This window comes from Aethalodelphis obliquidens, unplaced genomic scaffold (assembly GCF_003676395.1).
Source record: "Aethalodelphis obliquidens isolate GAN/ISIS:26980383/991018 unplaced genomic scaffold, ASM367639v1 scaffold64, whole genome shotgun sequence".
NCBI lineage: Eukaryota > Metazoa > Chordata > Mammalia > Artiodactyla > Delphinidae > Aethalodelphis > Aethalodelphis obliquidens.
In genome coordinates this window covers 4,655,413-4,670,148 of record NW_020838008.1, presented here as the reverse complement: position 1 = coordinate 4,670,148, position 14,736 = coordinate 4,655,413, and the positions used below count along the sequence as shown (strand labels likewise).

General features: G+C 35.6%; 1 pseudogene; it reads left to right on the top strand.

Moving 5' to 3' along the window:
* Nucleotides 1-5,219: 5,219 nt before the first annotated feature.
* On the top strand, nt 5,220-5,314 carry LOC113610717 (uncharacterized; annotated as a pseudogene).
* The last annotated feature ends 9,422 nt before the right edge of the window (nt 5,315-14,736 follow it).

Genomic DNA, 14,736 nt, shown 5'->3' with positions numbered 1-14,736 from the left:
CTCCAATTTGGAGACAGAAGCTATGTGATGGCCTCAAGCCTTCCTCCACCATTCGCATGGGTGGCAGTGGTAATTAGAATGAGGAAGAGAGAAAGGAACATTACAGATAATCAGTGGGGTGAAAAGCCTCAATAACAGGTCTGCAATCACAGCACAGGTTGATGTCTGAGAGAAAGGATGCAGTGGAAAGTGCTAGAAGACAGCCACTGGGAATCAGGTAGCTGTGAATGAGATGAGGTTCCTGGAGACAATATATGCAAATTCCTGAAAACAAATGACAGTATCTTGTTACTGTGAGATCTTTCTCAACCCTATGACCATTAATTGCACCTGACAAGACATTCTTTTTATCCAAAAGAAAGAGCCAGAAAACTGGCAGTCTCCTAAATTTTCATGCCTATAACAACTTGCACAAAAATGAGGCCAAGTTTTTTTATACGAAATTTTATTATTTACACTTAGAAGCACAAAGAAAAAGAAGATACACACTATATAAAGTCTTTAGGATTTTCTATATAAAGACTTTAGGATTTTCTATATAATACCAAAACAATTATAAATATATAATAATATCATTTAACATTTTCTTCAAAGACTTTTTTGGTATTTCTATGCTTACGGAGAATTGAATACCCAGCTACTGTTGATGGCTTATTAATTGCTGTTATATTTTTGAGAAATTTATAAAATGAGCAGAATACAACTGGAAGTATAAAATAATTTTAAACAAAACATTTTAGGCATTGACAAAAATAAATAGGTTGTTACATATGTAAGCAAAGAACGGAGGTGAGTTTCAGGCTATGCAAAATCAGTTCTATGTATAGTTTTTTTTTAAAGTAGCGTTTATTTACGATATGGTATTAGTTTTTGGCATACAGCATAGTGATTCAGTATTTTTACAGATTATACTCCATTAAAAGTTTTTATAAGGTAATGGCTATATTCCCTGTGCTATACAACATATCCTGTTGCTTCTGTATTTTATACATACTAGTTTTAATCTCTTAATCCCATACCCATATATTGCCCCCTCCTCCTTTCCCTCTCCCCACTGGTAACCACTAGTTTGTTTTCAAATTCTGTGAGTATATTTGTTTTTCTATATACTTTTGGCTCTTATATTTTTTTAGATTACACATGTAAGTGATATCATATAGTATTCATCTGTATCTGACATTTCTTTATTGATTCATCTGTTGATGGATACTTGGGTTGCTTTCATATCTTGGCTATTGTAAATAATGCTGCTATGAATATTGGAGTGCATGAATCTTTTCAAATTAGTGTTTTCAATTTTTTTCGGATATATACTCAGGAGTGGAAATGCTGGATCATATGGTAGTTCTATTTTTAGTACTTTGAAGAACCTCCATACTCTTTCTCATAGTGGCTCCACCAATATACATTCCCACCAAGAGTATACAAGGATTTCCTTTTCTCCACATCCTCACCACAATATATTTGTAGACTTTTCAATGACAACCTTTCTGAGAGGTGTGAGGTGATATCTCATTGTTGTTTTGATTTGCATTTCTCTAATAATTAGGGATGTTGAGCATCTTTTCATGTACCTGTTAGACAGCTGTATGTCTTATTTAGAAAAATGTCTACTCAGATCTCCTGCCCATTTATTGATTGGTTTGTTCTGTCCCTAGGTTCTTCATAACCATTTTTTTTTTAATTTTTAATTTTTAAATTTTTTGCATTACACGGGCCTCTCACTGTTGTGGCCTCTCCTGTTGCAGAGCACAGGCTCCGGACGCGCAGGCTCAGCGGCCATAGCTCACGGGCCTAGCCGCTCTGAGGCATGTGGGATCTTCCCGGACCAGGGCACGAACCCGTGTCCCCTGCATCGGCAGGCGGACTCTCAACCACTGCACCACCAGGGAAGCCCCTTTTTTATTTTAGATTCCATATATATGTGTTAGCATACGGTATTTGTTTTTCTCTTTCTGACTTACTTCACTCTGTATGACAGATTGTGGGTCCATTCACCTCACTACAAATAACTCAATTTCATTTCTTTTTATGGTTGAGTAATATTCCATTGTATAAGTAATTACTGATAGCCATGTACTTATTGCCATTTTCTTACTTGTTTTCTGACTGTTTCTGTAGTTCTGTAGTTCTTCTCTGTCCATTTCTCCTTCCTTTCGTTTCTTCCCCTGTGGTTTGATTTGTTTTTTCTTTAGAAGTATGCTTGTACTCCTTTCTTTTCTTTGTTTTTAATGTATGTATTATAGATTTCTGTGGTGACCATGGGATTAATGTATGTTGATCTATATCTATATCTACTTGTTTTAAACTGGTATTCATTTCAGTTCAAACACATTCTAAAATATCTACTTATTTTACTCCCCTCCCTCATATTTTGTGTTTTTGATGTTATATTTTACATATTCATGTTCAACAATTAACTGTTTAGTGTACCTATAGTTGCTTTTACAATTTTTTGTTATTAATCTTCATAGTGGCTTAAGTGGTTGATCCTTAGTCCTTACTATATATTTGCCTTTCCTAATGGGATTTTCCTGTTTCTATAGATTCTTACTTCTTTTCCACTTAGCAAAGACCCTTCAACATTTCTTTGAGGGTGGATTTAGTATTGATGAACTCTTTTAGTTTTTGCTTATCTAAGAAGTTCTTTACCTCTCCTTCTATTCCAAATGACAATCTTTCTGGGTAGAGTATCCTAGGTTGCAGGGTTTTTCCTTTTAGCACTTTAAATATATCATGCCACTCCCTTCTGGCCTGCAGTGTTTCTATAGAAAAATCAGCTGATAGCCTTATGGGAGTTCCCTTGTAACTGACTGTTTTTCTCTTGCTGTCTTTAGAATCCTGGCTTTACCTTTAACTTTTGCCATTTTAATTACATGTCCTGGTGTGGGTCTGTTTGGGTTCATCTTGTTTGGGACCCTCTGTGCTTCCTGTACCTGGGTATCTGTTTCCTTCTTCAGGTTTGGGAAGTTTTCAGCCATAATTTCCTCAAATACATCTTCAATCCCTTCTTTTCTCTCTTCTCCTTCTGGGGCCCCCATAACAGGAATGTTGGTATGCTGTATGTTATCTCAGAGATCTCTTAAACTGTTTTCATTTTTTAATTTGTTTTTCTTTTTGCTGTTCTGATTGGGTGATTTCCATTATTTAACTTCCAGAGTATTTATGCATTCTTCTGTGTCACTTAGTCTGATATTCATTTCTTCCAGTGTGTTTTTTACTTCAGCTATTGATTCTTCATTTCTGATTGAGTCTTTTTTATATTTTCTAGTTCGTTAATAAACTTTTCACTGTGTACCACTATTCTTTGCCCTAATTCAGACAACATTCTTATTATTACTGCTTTCAGTACTTTATCTCATAAATTGTTTATTTCTGTTTAATTGCTTTTTCAGGGGTTTTATCTTGCTCTTTCAATTGAGAGTAGTTCCTGTGTAATCATTTTACTTAACTTTCTCTGCCTCTATGAATTTATGTGAAACAGTTACCTACTGTGTTCTTGAAGGGGTGTTATTATGTAGAAGTGTCCCTATACAGACTGCATGTGCCCAGTGCCTCTGGTGGCAGAGCTGAAACTGACATGGACACAAGTCATGTCTTTCCTCAAGGTGAGCTGGCAGCTATCACCTTGATGGAGGTGGGGCTGAAGATGGAAGGTCTAAGGCTAGAATGAGTGTGAGGTGGGGCTTCCCCTCTGCCCAGTGGCCATCACAACCCTATGGGGGGAAGGTCTGATCTCAAGTTGCTGGAGTGGAAGCCCTGAGGGTCTGGCCTGAGCTGCTTCTGTTACCTTTAAGTATGTGTTTTCCCCTCTCTCTGCACCAAGACTTTTGCCCCAGAGTGGGGGAGTACTGAAGCAAGTGGGGCTTGTGAGGGCTCTGGGCTCCTGTCAGCTGCAGATATAAGTCTTAGCTGTCTCTGATGTGCTGCCTATGTAGGCACCCCCAGTTGATTCCCTTGTTCCATTCATACACAGTCTCGGGTTCAAGTCTCCTTTGTCCCCCACAGACGATCACTGCCCCCGGTCTCTGGCGCCACTACCCTGCTGGGCAGGCGGGACCCAAGTGGACTCTCAGCGTGTAACGGGGTGTAAGCTGTGGTGGAGCAGCCAGCATAAGAAATCTGATGCTCTGCTTGAGTAAGTGCCAATGGTGGCTGCTGCCAATCCACCCAGGCTCCTCCCCAGGACCATGTTGCCTCTTAGTTCCTCGGTCACGGCCACCCCGGTTCCAGGGCTGTGCTGTGATGTGGAGCGAGCAGGGCTGGAGTGTTTGTTCAGGTCATGCTGAGGCACACAGAGAGGTGGTCCCGTGAAACTGGCAGCTGCTAGAACAGATCTCTCTCCACCCTGACTTGGAGGCAAATCAGCATGTGCCTGTTTTTCATGATCAGATTCCAGACTTCACACAGCCCTCCTGTTAGTCCTCCAACCAGTCAGGTCTTCCCCCATATAAGACCCCAGGACAGGGGCACCCAATCTGTGGCTGTCACTGCTCACTCCTAAAAGGGGAATGTCTGCCTGTGAATCTTCCTTTTTCCTCCCCTTCTCCTCCCAGATGCACAGGTGCCAAATTGATCACTTTTCTTCCCTTCCTACCAGATTACGTGTGCATATTTCTTAAAGCCCTGGTTGTACAGGAGTCCTTCTACCAATTTCAAGCTAGTTAAAATTGTTCCACGGGTAGATTATTTCTGATGTGTTTGTTGGGGGAGACATGCTCCATATCCTCTTACTCTGCCATCTTCAATCTCTCCCTATTTACAGTTTTTCTAACAATTCTTTTTAAATGATATATTTTGGAGAAACTGATAACACTAGAAATATTAAAGGGATACATATCCTGAGTACTAGAATAATAGCCTTCTATTTACTACTTCAAACTATACACCTAAAATATCAGTTGATTTATGCTCTTAATGATTCTGACTTAGATATGATTAAAGAGGTTGGAAGCTATGGTTTTGATGAAAATTATTGCTTTCCTAAAATGGTAAGTCAAAAGTTAATTCCTAATTGCCTCTTAGGAAAGACCTTTCATTATTCTTCTGAGTATTATTAATGGCTTCTAAAATCCTACACTCTTACAGTGATTATAATCATGAACCCTGGAGCCATACTGCATCAATTTAAAGCTCTGTGCCTCCACTCAAGACCTGAGCTGATGTCACTCTACAATCAAGAAAACTTGGGAAAGTTACTTCAGTTCCTTATACATAAAATGTAGTACATATAGTAAAAATTGGAATGATATAGAGATAAACATGGCCCCTGCACAAGCATGACACACAAATTTGTGAAGCATTCCATATTTTTCTAGAAGGAATCAAGAGCAGAATAACTAAGGCAGAAGAACAGATAAGTGACCTGGAAGATAAAATAGTGGAAATAACTGCCACAGAGCAGAATAAAGAAAACAGAATGAAAAGAATTAAGGACACACTCAGAGACTTCTGGGAAAACATTAAATGCACCAATATTCGAATTATAGGGGTCCCAGAAGAAGAGAAAAATAAAGGGACTGAGAAAATATTTGAAGAGATTATAGTTGAAAACTTCCCTAACTTGGGAAAGAAAACAGTCAGTCAAGTCCAGGAAGCACAGAGAGTCCCATACAGGATAAATCCAAGGAGAAACATGCCAAGATACATATTAGTCAAACTATCAAAAATTAAATACAAAGAAAAAATATTAAAAGCAGCAAGGAAAAAACAACAAATAACATACAAGGGAATACCCATAAGGTTACTTGCTAATCTTTCAGCAGAAACTCTAAAAGCCGGAAGGGAGTGGCAGGACATATTTAAAGTGATGAAAGGGAAAAAACTACAACCAAGATTACTCTACCCAGCAAGGATGTTATACAGATTCAATGAAGAAAATAAAACCTTTACAAACAAGCAAAAGCTAAGAGAATTCAGCACCACCAAACCACCTTTACAACCATCGCTAAAGGAACTTCTCAAGGCAGGAAACACAAGAGAAGGGAAAGACCTACAATAACAAACCCAAAACAATTAAGAAAACGGTAATAGGAACATACATATCGATAACTACCTTAAATGTAAATGGATTAAATGCTCCCACCAAAAGACACAGACTGGCTGAATGGATACAAAAGCAATATCTGTATATATGCTGTCTACAAGAGACCCACTTCAGACCTAGGGACACATACAGACTGAAAGTGAGGGGATGGAAAAAGATATTCCATGTAAATGGAAATTGAAAGAAAGCTGGAGTATCAATTCTCATATCAGACAAAATAGACCTTAAAATAAAGACGATTACAAGAGACAAAGAAGGACACTACATATGATCAAGGGATCAAACCAAGAAGTATAACAATTGTAAATATTTATGCACCCAACATAGGAGCACCTCAATACATAAGGCAAATACTAACAGCCATAAAAGGGGAAATCAACAGTAACACAATCATAGTAGGGGACTTTAACAACCCAATTTAACCAATGGATAGATCATCCACAATGAAAATAAATAAGGAAACACAAGCTTTAAATGACACATTAAACAAGATGGACTCAATTGATATTTATAGGTCATTCTACCCAAAAACAACAGAATACACTTTCTCCTCAAATGCTCATGGAACATTCTCCAGAGTGTTCTCCATTTGTGACCCCATATCTTGGGTCACAAATCAAACCTTGGTAAATTTAAGAAAATTGAAATCGTATCAAGTATCTTTTCTGACCATAAAACTATGAGACTAGATAACAATGACAGGAAAAAAAAAACTAAAATATACAAACACATGGAAGCTAAACAATACACTACTAAATAACCAAGAGATCACTGAAGAAATCAAAGAGGAAATCAAAAAAAATGACAATGAAAACACGATGACCCAAAACCTATGGGATGCAGCGAAAACAGTTCCAAGAGGGAAGGTTATAGCAATACAAACCTACATTAAGAAACAAGAAAAAGCTCAAATAAACAACCCAAACTTCCAGCCAAAGCAATTAAAGAAAGAAGAACAAAAAACCCCAAAGTTAGCAGAAGGAAAGTAATCATAAATATCAGATCAGAAATAAATGAAAAAGAAATGAAGGAAACAATAGCAAAGATCAATAAAATTAAAATCTGGTTCTTTGAGAAGATAAACAAAACTGATAAACTGTTAGACCGTAAACTCATCAAGAAAAAAAGGGAAAGGACTCAAATCAACACAATTAGAAATGAAAAAGGAGAAGTAACAACTGACACTGCCAAAATACAAAAGATCATGAGAGATTAATAGGAGCAACTATATGACAATAAAATGGACAACCTGGAAGAAATGGACAAATTCTTAGAAAAGTAAAACCTTCTGACTGAACCAGGAAGAAAGAAAAAATATAAACAGACCAATCATAAGCACTGAAATTGAGACTGTGATTAAAAATCTTCCAACAAACAAAGGCCCAGGACCACATGGCTTCACAGAGAATTCTATCTAACATTTAGAGAAGAGCTAACACCTATCCTTCTCAAACACTTCAAAATACACTAGAGGGAGGAACACTCCCAAACTCATTCTATGAAGCCACCATCACCCTGATACCAAAACTAGACAAAGATGTCACAAAAAAAAAAAACTACAGGCCAATATCACTGATGAACATAGATCACAAAATACTAGCAAACAGAATTCAACAGCACATAAAAAGGATCATACACCATGATCATGTGGGGTTTATCACAGGAATGCAACGATTCCTCAATATATGCAAATCAATCAATGTGAAACACCATATTAACAAACTGAAGGATAAAAACCATATAATCTCAACAGACGCAGAAAAAGCTTTCAACAAAATTCAACACCCATTGATGATAAATACCCTCCAGAAAGTAGGCACAGAGGGAACCTACCTCAACATAATAAGGCCACATATGACAAACCCACAGCCAATATCGTTCTCAATGGTGTAAAACTGAAAGCATTTCCACTAAGATCAGGAACAAGACAAGGTTGCCCACTCTCACCACTATTACTCAACATTGTTTTGGAGGTTTTAGCCACAGCAATCAGAGAAGAAAAAGAAATAAAAGGAATACAAATTGGAAAAGAAGAAGTAAAACTGTCACTGTTTGCAGATGACATGATACTATACATAGAGAATCCTAAAGATGCCACCAGAAAACTACTAGAGCTAATCAATGAATTTGGTAAAGTAGCAGGATACAAAATTAATGCACAGAAATGTCTTGAATTCTTATACACTAACGATGAAAAATCTGAAAGAGAAATTAAGGAAACACTCACATTTACCATTGCAACAAAAAGTATAAAATCCCTAGGAATAAACCTACCTAGGAGAGAAAAGACCTGTATGCAGAAAACTGTAAGACACTGATGAAAGAAATTAAGATCATAAAAACAGATGGAGAGATACAGCATGTTCTTGACTGGAAGAATCAACATTGTGAAAACGACTATACTACCCAAAGCAATCTACAAATTCAGTGAATTCCCTATCAAGCTACCAATGCATTTTTCACAGAACTAGAACAAAAATTTCACAATTTGTATGGTAACACAAAAGACCTTGAACAGCCAAAGCAATCTTGAGAAAGAAAAATGGAGCTGGAGGAATCAGGCTCCCTGACTTCAGACTATACTACAAAGCTACAGTAATCAAGACAATATGGTACTGGCACAAAAACAGAAATATAGATCAATGGAACAGGATAGAAAGCCCAGAGATAAACCCATGCACATAGTATCACCTTATCTTTGATAAAGTAGGCAAGAGAATACAATGGAGAAAAGACAGCCTCTTCAATAAGTGGTACTTGGAAAACTGGACAACTACATGTAAAAGAATGAAATTAGAAGACTCCCTAACACAATATACAAAAATAAACTCAAAATGGATTAAAGACCTAAATGTAAGGGCAGACACTATAAAACTCTTAGAGGAAAACATAGGCAGAACACTCTGTGACATAAATCAAAGCAAGATCCTTTTTGACTCACCTCTTAGAGAAATGGAAATAAAAACAAAAATAAACAAATGGGACCTAATGAAACTTAAAAGCTTTTGCACAGCAAAGAAAACCATAAACAAGAAAAAAGGACAGCCCTCAGAATGGGAGAAAATATTTGCAAATGAAGCAACTGACAAAGGATTAAACTCTAAAATTTATAAGCAATTCATGCAGCTCAGTATCAAAAAAACAAGCAACCCAATCCAAAAATGGGCAGAAGACCTAAATAGACATTTCTCCAAATATGATATACAGATTGCCAACAAACACATGAAAGGATGCTCCACATCACTAATCATTAGAGAAATGCAAATCAAAACTCCAGTGAGGTATCACCTCACACCAGTCAGAATGGCCATCATCAAAAAATCTACAAACAATAAATGCTGGAGAGGGTGTGGCGAAAAGGGAACCCTCTTGCACTGTTAGTGGGAATGTAAATTGATACAGCCACTATGGAGAACAGTATGGAGGTTCCTTTAAAAACTAAAAATAGAACTACCATACAACCCAGCAATCCCACTACTGGGCATATATCCTGAGAAAACCATAATTCAAAAAGAGTCATGTACCACAATGTTCATTGCAGCTCTATTTACAATAGCCAGGACATGGAAGCAACCTAAGTGTCCATCATCAGATGAATGGATAAAGAAGATGTGGCACATATATACAATGGAATATTACTCAGCCATAAAAAGAAATGAAATTGAGTTGTTTTTGGTGAGGTGGATGGACCTTGAGTTTGTCATACAGAGTGAAGTAAGTCAGAAAGAGAAAAACAAATACCATATACTAACACATGTACATGGAATCTAAAAAAAAAAAAAAGGCTCTGAAGAACCTAGAGGCAGGACAGGAATAAAGACACAGACGTAGAGAATGAACTTGAGGACATGGGGAGGGGGAAGGGTAAGCTGGGATGAAGTGAGAGAGTGGCGTGTATATATATATACACTACCAAATGTATAATAGCTAGTGGGAAGCAGCCGCATAGCACCGGGAGATCAGCTCTGTGCTTTGTGTCCACCTCGAGGGTGGTATAGGGAGGGTGGGAGAGAGATGCAAGGGGGAAGAGATATGGGGATATATGTTTATGTATAGCTGATTCACTTTGTTATGCAGCAGAAACTAACACACCATTGTAAAGCAATTATACTCCAATAAAGATGTTTAAAAAAATGTAGATAATAATATAAACGACCACATTAGGTTGGATGAGGACTACATGAGTTAATAATTAAAAAGTGTCAAGAACATAAGCTTTGACATATCTTCATAAAGGCTAAATTTGTCTTCTGATTTTTTGATGTATATAATAGAACAGAATATTACGTTAACCCATTTTTGTAATATATATAAACCGATATTGACAGCAAATGGCCACATGGGATATTTTTGGGATGATGGTGATGATATGTTCAAAAACTAGATTATTGTGATGGCTGTCCAACTCAGTAAATTTACTAAAAGCATTGGATTATACACTTAAGATACGTCAGTTCTTTCTATCATATTCTTCAATGAAACTATTTAAATATAAATATACAGGAAATTAAGTAAAGGATATATATATACATATAACATATGTACATATATACAGATAACAATATACATATATAAACACAGAAAAAAGTTTCATTTTTTAAGCTAAAATCAACATTAGAAACAAATCAATATTAAATTTATAATTAAAGGTATCATTCAGAGTAGTTATTTTCCATACATTTTCTGAGTATCTATTACGTGCTCAGTATTGGGGGATATCAAGGTAAACAAGATAGCTTTCACTGCCTTTGAGGAGCTCTTAGTGTAAGGCAGGGGAAGGTAAACTAAGATCACAGGACTAATTCAACCTGTTTTTGTACTAAGAGCTAAAAATAATTTTACAATTTTAAATAGTAGAAAAAAATTAAAGAAAAACATTTGTGACATACGGAAGTTAGATGAAATTTAAATTTAAGTGTCGATAGATGAAGCTGTATTGGAACATGGCCACACTCTTCATTTATGCTTTTTATATGGCTGCTTTCAAGCTACAGTGGTAGAGTTTGGTAGTTACAACAGTGATTAAACATCCAACATACCCTAAAATATTTACTTGTCTTGTCCTGTAAAGAAAATGTCTGTCAACCCTTCGTCTAAAATGAGAATATAGAGAAAAATAACTTTTGGCCAATCTTAAAGCCCCCAATCTTTGCTATAGAGGTTTTCTGAAATCTATTAGTCTGAGTTTTTTCCTGGTACACCAAATGCAACTGTTTTACAAGTTTAATACTGCAGTGCCTCAACCACCATGACTATCTGAGGTTCCATTATCTTAAATTTGAATAGTATATTCTTGGTACTGAAAAGGCCTGTAACTATGAAAACTATTCAGAAAAATACCCAAATACTACGATGATTATATCTTGAACTGTTGCAACAATTTATCTTTAAAATTAAATCCTTGATTTTTTGTTCTTAAAAAAACCTAGAAGAGAGACGTTCAAGTTACTCTTAATCAACTGATGCACGTACCCTTACTTTGTAGAACCAAAGATGCATGCAATAAATATGGGGGAAAAACTGACAGTCTTAAAGAAGAATCCTATTTGATAAATCTACACAAATTAATCAATATGTAAACTGAATGCAGTCAATCAACAAAGGGGCAACAGATTAAGTACTATCAAATCATATATTGATATTCTTATCTGTTGATAGAAGGTGGGAGCTCATACTTAAAATATATGCACCTTTAAATAAAAATATATTTTATTTAAAATGCACCAAATTCATAATGACTAACTCTTCGAAAGTACCTTAGTGACATTAATTTCGATGCATCCTTCCTCTGGCTCCTTTTTTCAATTCATTTATTCATTTAATATCAAAATTTTATTTTGTTGTATTGAATAATATAGAATGCATCTCATCATCAATATTCCAGAAAACCTCATGGAAAGCCTGGGAAGGCATAACGAGGAAGGCATTTCCATAGATTTACAATTAGAAGTGTAAGTGAGGGTCACATGTATCAGATTTTATCATTTTGTGTATTTGTTTTCCATTAAACACATATGCACTTAAACATGCTCTCGATTTTTTTATCACTTTCAACCTGCATTGTGATACTCATAAAAATTCATGATTTGAAATGCTTCTTCTGATTAGCACAAGATACCTGGAACTGTATCTTCATTTTTGGAAAATGTGTTCTTAATTTAAAACAGTATTCACAAATCGTGACTTAAGATTGCTTAATTCTGAAAAGGCAATTTCAGAAGTCAGGCTATTCATTCCTTATATTCAACTTTAACGGTATTAGTAAAAAACAAAATAAAATCAAAAGAATGCAGGCAAATTCTGAATTGGATTGCTCAGAAGGATTTGTCAAACAACTGTAATTGTCCTCTTAGATAGAATAATAAATGATACCTCAGATTTACCTGCCAGAATATTTAATTTTATAAACGCTCCTTTTCCATTCTTACATGAAGAAAGTTCTAATTTGCCAAAATATATCCAAGACAGACACTGAGGGATATACTGGGATGAGAGGAGTACCCCTTTGGAATAATGTCATAACTACATTAGAAACTTTTAAGATCCCTGCTCAAATTTCCCCCTATACCCCTCCTTTTATTTGGAATTCTGTCTCTTTAAAGGCTTAAATCCACAAAAAGATTCATCCTATTCACACCCTTGTTTCTATTCCTTTATTTCCAATGCAATTAAATATCAGCCACATTGGCAAAATGACCTCTTAATTAAGAAGAATTAGCGAAGAAGTAAATTTAAAGTCCTGATGTTTCAAGTGGGACAAGGGGCACTTGAGTTGTAGTCTTGGAAGAGACAGGGCCATAAACAGCAATGAGGAGGATTCCCAGAAAAAACAAGGGAACAAGTAAGGCACTACAATGTCAGTCAAGAAGACAACCTCTCATATGAAAGTCTGATTGAGGCAGTGGTAGTAATAGCTGTCCTCCATGTCACATCAACTTTAAACAGTATTTCTTAAAAGAGACTGTGTGCCTTGGAGGCACTAGATAAGGTACATTCTGATCTCAAAACAACATTATAATGAGGTTGTTATTATTTTTGTCCCCATTATACAAATGATAAAACTGAGGCCCAGAAATATTCAGAAATTTGCCCTGGTGGTCACACCATGTAATGAGCAGAGCTGGGATTCTACTGCCTAGCAGAGTAGTTAAGAGTATTGACTCTGCATTGGTTTCAATCTTGACTCAGTCAGTACTGTGTAATCTTTGACAGGTTACTTAATCTTTCTGTGCCTTGGTTTCCTTAGGAGCAGAATGAAAATAATAGTAGGTAATATATGTAAAGTGTTCAAAATATTGCCTGGTACTTAGTGTTTGATTACTTTTTTTAATTTCAATTTCCAATTTTTAATATATCAAATATTGTTTACATTCAACAATTGCTTATATCATGCTATATCTGACAAGTTACTGGTAATAACTGGAGGAATGTAAGATTGTTGAAAGCTGGGATCTTCTCTGTCTTATTTATTGCTGAAACCCTAAGGCCTAAAAACAATTCTTACATATAATAAGTGTCAAATAAATAGTTGTTGAAGGAAGGGAAGAAGTAAGCGATGGCAGTAGCAATTCAGTAACTTTTTTTTAAAAAAGAGAGGGAAGGAAGCAAATATGAAACTATATAGCCTAAGTTCTTAACTACTACTGTAGACCGCACTGCCACTCTCATCATACTGATTCACGCTGTCAATGTCTGGTGGTAGCACATATTCAGTATATTTACTGCCATGCTCTACTTTGAAACATGCAAATATGGCAAAAGACCAAGAAAAGGGTTTCAAATACCTTTACCTAATTGTTTTGTTAATAAGTATCAAATGTGCAGTATATATACACTGATACTATTTGGGTTAAATAACTATCATAAAAAGGAAAAAAGGAGATGGTTTTAGAGTTGCACTGATTCTGAATGATTAAGCTATATTTAAAGAAAAATATAGAAATCTTAAAACTGCAAACTAATGGAAAGAAACAAATACATCCTTCTTTAAATCTATGCTCAAGAGATTTTTTTTAAAAATACTTTATGACTTGCAAGGTACTACTTGATCAGAATATACCCTGAATTTATAGTTATTTATGTCAGTACAACACAGAAAAATGAGATCTGATACAACCTAAAATATACTGTAGTAGATCAAGGAAGGTATTTGTGGAAACAATATTATCTACACAACTATTTCATTAAACATTTAACAAATATTTAATGCTTGTTCAATTAAATTAAAAAACCAATAAATATCTTTTGAACTTAACTATAAAACAAATCAAAATTGAAAGATATTACAATTTTAGTTGCACCTTGGCAAAAATGAAAAACTGAAGTAAAAAAATGAAAATGAATATAAATTAAAATGAAAGATTATGGAAATTTTTTTCATGGTCCTTCCTGAGCAGTGCTTATAAAAGGAAATAAAAACTCATGTGCTAATATGCCATCAAAAACAAAAAACTGGGGAAACATTAACCCGTCATAGACACACTGGTTTTCTAAAAACCAGTGTTAACACAGAAATAAATATGAAGCCTGAAGGGAAAAGCAGGCAACTGAAGACAAGCAGCAACTATCAGTTCTCAAAGAATGGGAACTAAGAGTTAAGGCAAATGCCATGCTGGAAACCCATCTAAAACTTGAAAATCTGAATCATCACTTTTCATAGGAGAGGACTGAGTTTGCATGGGACAGAGGAA